Source organism: Trichosurus vulpecula, chromosome 1 (genome assembly GCF_011100635.1).
Source record: "Trichosurus vulpecula isolate mTriVul1 chromosome 1, mTriVul1.pri, whole genome shotgun sequence".
NCBI lineage: Eukaryota > Metazoa > Chordata > Mammalia > Diprotodontia > Phalangeridae > Trichosurus > Trichosurus vulpecula.
In genome coordinates, this window is record NC_050573.1 from 232,014,298 (window position 1) to 232,018,643 (window position 4,346).

Here is a 4,346-nt window from a genome sequence, read left to right on the forward strand (position 1 = left end):
TTCTGAAAACAGTTAGACCCAACTTATAGGGGTAAAAAACTTCTAAGGGATTTTCCCTCTATCTAGTCTAAGGACTAAATATGTGACTTCTGTTTTTTTAAAAGGACTGTTGGCAGAAAATCTCTGAGCTCTGGATTAAATGAGAACTGACAGTGGCTCCTCTTCCTTACATGGAAAATGGCAGAAGGGTAGTGTCAGAATACCTTGGACCTGGGGTAGCTTTGTCTCAAAGATGCACAGGGAAGTTGGTGGGATGCCTTGAGGTTCTATACTGACAATATTTAAGGGCTTCTGGCTGGGTAATTTTGGGATTTGTAACTTACGGCATTTATTATATTTGGGAAGAATTAAAACTGAAGAAACTTTCAAGTTTGGCTCTTTTAGATCCCAATGCTAAACTAACCATTCTTTCTCCACATAAACAAAATCCAGTACTGGATTTCCAATACTAGTTGGAGATATGTATCTCTGTTTACTTACAACAAGCAAGCAAAATGCTTCTGTGAAGCTTCTTTCAGATCTTAGTGCCATATCAACACTTTATCCTCGGCACAATTATATAAGGCTTGGTGTGTTTAATAGTTTAGGGAGAGAGGGAATAAACCAAAGAAGAAAAGCTGATAAAATCAATCCATTTTGTGGAAAACTGCTGAACTAAAGAATGTTCAGTTAGCTTCAAGCACATTAGAAGGAGTGCTTAATATATGTTGTTAATGACCAACTTCTACTAATAAACTAGAGTAAAATTATTAAAATCCAGGCAAGGAATACATTCCCAAACTATTAACAGGCTGAAAAGGAGTGGAGTCAAGAGATAGTTACTAAACACTCTGAAAATTCCTCATTAAAGTGCAATAGAATATCTAAACCACATCCATGAACAAAATTAGAGTTCTCATGACTTTTTCCTTTCGATGACTCTTCAAGAAACTCTCAAAAGAAAAGAAATGGGATGAGAGAAGGATTTTGCCCTAGTATCAGTCTTTTGCTAGAAGTGTAGTATTTAATTCAGTCCCCCTTTCTCTTCTCTGTCCTTTCTCTTTCCCTGTTTCACTTCTCCCCCTCCTTACCTTCTGCTCCTGCTTTCTTTCTTCTTCCCCCAAATAAAGAGCTTGTATTAGATGATTTTAAGGTCCTGCCCAGCTCTATAACTTTGATCTTATGACCTTGGAGATCCTTTCCAGCTCTAAATTTCAGGAAACCTCCAAATCTTGTACCCTTCTCCTTTCTCTACTTTCTTCCTTATTCCTCCATTAAGTATCTCTTACTCCTACTCTCTGTTTCTCATTTCTCTTACTTTCTCGTTTTTGGTTTTTGCCCCTGGTTTTTGTTCAGAGCTATTGGGTCATAGATTCAGAGCTGGAAGAGATCATCTAATCTAATCCCCTCATGATGTAACAGATGAGGAAACTGAGGCTCACAGGGTGAAATGACTTGCCAGAAGCCACACAGGTAGTAAATAGCAGACTTAGAATTTGACTCAGGCTTTTTGGCTGCAGATTTTCTCTTTCCACTTAATCTTGCAGCTAGGTTTCCTGCCCACCTGTAATACTATCAATCCTAGAACTCCATGAGTTAAAAAAATTGAACTTATAAGTGATCCATGTAGGGCTCCATGCAGGGCTTTTATATTAGATAGACCCCATTAATAGTTATGAAGCACGTAAAGATGGAGAAGGAAGGGATCATAAGTTCTCCTTTTTTCCACCAATATTGTCTGAGTTGTCAATTAGCACTGAACAAGCTACTGACAATTTTAATTGATTATATACAGTTGCTGCCTAGTCTGGTATTACTTGGTACTGACTCAATCAACCAATCAAAGGAGATGCAATAGCCCTGGAAAATAGTGGACTTATCTTCTCCCCTCCACTGATTCAAGACAAGGTGGTCTTGGGCAGCAAGCTATGGTTGCAAGGTATCCTGTACTGATCTAGAAACACACAGCTGCTCAGAACAACCACCCACACTTTTGTTTTTGGTTTGTTTGGGGTTGTTTTGCATTTCTTTCTCTTATTTTTATTACTTTTTCACAAGGTTTATGCTTATATTTTCTTTTTCACTATTTAATTTATTTATTTTCAGTTTTCAACATTCGTTTCCATAAGTTTTAAATTTTCTCCCCCTCCCTCTTCCTCACCTCCCCAAGACAGCATGCAATCTGATACAGGCTCTACACATACATTCCTATTAAACACATTTTCATATTAGTCATATTGCATAGAAGAATTGTAACAAATGGGAGAAACCATGTGAAAGAAAACAAAATGAAAAATAACAAAAGATAAAAGAGTCTGCTTCATTCTGCCTTCTGACTCCATAGTTCTTTCTCTGAATATGGATGGCATTTTCCATCATGAGTCCTTTGGAAAAGTTTTAGGTCCTTGAATTGCTGAGAAGGGCTAAGTCTATCAAAATCAGTCCTTTCACAGTGTAACAGCCCATGCTTTTGAATCCTCAGTGTCTCTTTTGTGAGACAACTTGGACATTCATTTATGTTCATGTTCACAGAATAATAGGACCCAAGAAGGGAAGGCACTGGAAGGGACCCAGCAGAATATATACACAGACATATTATCAGTTGGGCTTGAGGTATTCCCAAATGTCCTAACACACTTAATTGCCTTGGTTCCACACACACAGGCAACTGATTGAACACAGCCAACTCCCTTACCCCTCCAAGGCCATTCTATACTTTCTCATTCTCACTCCTGGAGGGCAGTCAGGTTATATTAGGCTTAACAGCCTCTGATCACTCTCTTTACAATTTGTGCTAAATGTATACAGACCTGAATTCTTTTATAGTCTCTTGCATGAACTCAATCTGCAATCTGAATATAAACCACATCAAAGCACTATACTTTCTTTCCCACTTAACTTGGCCACCATACTAGAACTTCCTAGTTGTTTAATGCCAAATGTCGTGAGCAACAGCAATGATGTTATGATAGGGATTTATGTATTTGGTATAGATATCAATTTACAATGAATATGGATTTATTTGGTATAGATAGTGTCTTATATATTTGGTATGGTTGTTTAGATATTTGGTGTATTTAGGTGATGACCAACACTGCAAATTGATGAACCTAATGTCTCTTCCTTACTTGCTCTTTTTTTTTTTGTTTCAGGCAGTTTGCTCATAGGCCATTTTTCTCTTCCTATCCTTTTTGTCCCCATAATAACCCTGAATTCCACTTCATGCAACCTGTATCCATATAAACATATATTTTTTTTTACTCTTTCAGCATAGTTACAATTTTTAAAAATACATGTTTCTATCCCTCTCCCTGGTACTCTCAATCTTTCTTTACTTCTACTGAGTCCTCAAATTATTCTGATCATGGTTGATAAATGTAAGAATAGTTTTAGTTACAGGAGAGTTACAAGAAAAATGAAAGCTATAAATGATATTACAAATTAAAAAAAAAACAATGTCATGGTACAGTGAAAAAAGCATTGAGTTACTTGGTGTCAGAATAAACTTGAGTTTAAATCTCACCACCAATATTCAGTAGCTGAGTAACTATGGACAAAAATCACTGAACCTGTCTGAGCCTCAATTTTTTCATCTGTAAAATGAGGTAACAATAAAGGTGGTGTCTACTTTGTAAGGTTGTTTTGAAGGTGAAATGCAATGTATTTAAAGCACTGTAAAAAGTCATGAGTAACTACTTGTTGCTATTATCATCATCATCATCCTAGATAGTGAAACATGGTATCTAGAGAGCTAACCTTGGTGTATGGATCCAAGTACCTTCTCTGGCACTATGTTATGATGAGCAAGTCACTTAACTTGTCTCCCAGACAACTCTTTAAAATGACAAGTGATGCTGTAGTTGCCAATTTGCATTTATAAAGATTTTTTTTCACTCAGAGTCCCCTATATCAATGAAACTGTAGGTCTGGTCCCTTCCTGTGCCCAGTTTTACAGAAAGAGAGAGACAGAGAGAGAGAGAGAGAGAGAGAGAGAGAGAGAGAGAGAGAGAAGGAGAGAGACAGAGACAGAGGCATACATTATTGTTCTGGATTCATCCTTCAGAATCTCTAAATGGTAGATTCCACTTCATTCTCCTCTAACTATTAAACTTGCTTTTCCTTGAGCATCAACTTTCAAGATAAAATAATTTATTTCATATTCAATGTTACTGTTTTCTGTAATCATTCAACTTAGAAAAGTTTTGTTTTTTGCTGTGTTATAGTGTATTTCAGGTACATATGAGTTAAGCAGGCTTCAGTAGGTTAGCCAGGAAACCTGACCACCATTTACAACATGGTTACTATGGTAAAATGCATTCCAAGTTATAAACAAATGGCTCAGAAACTGTGCCATATGGCTGCCTCTA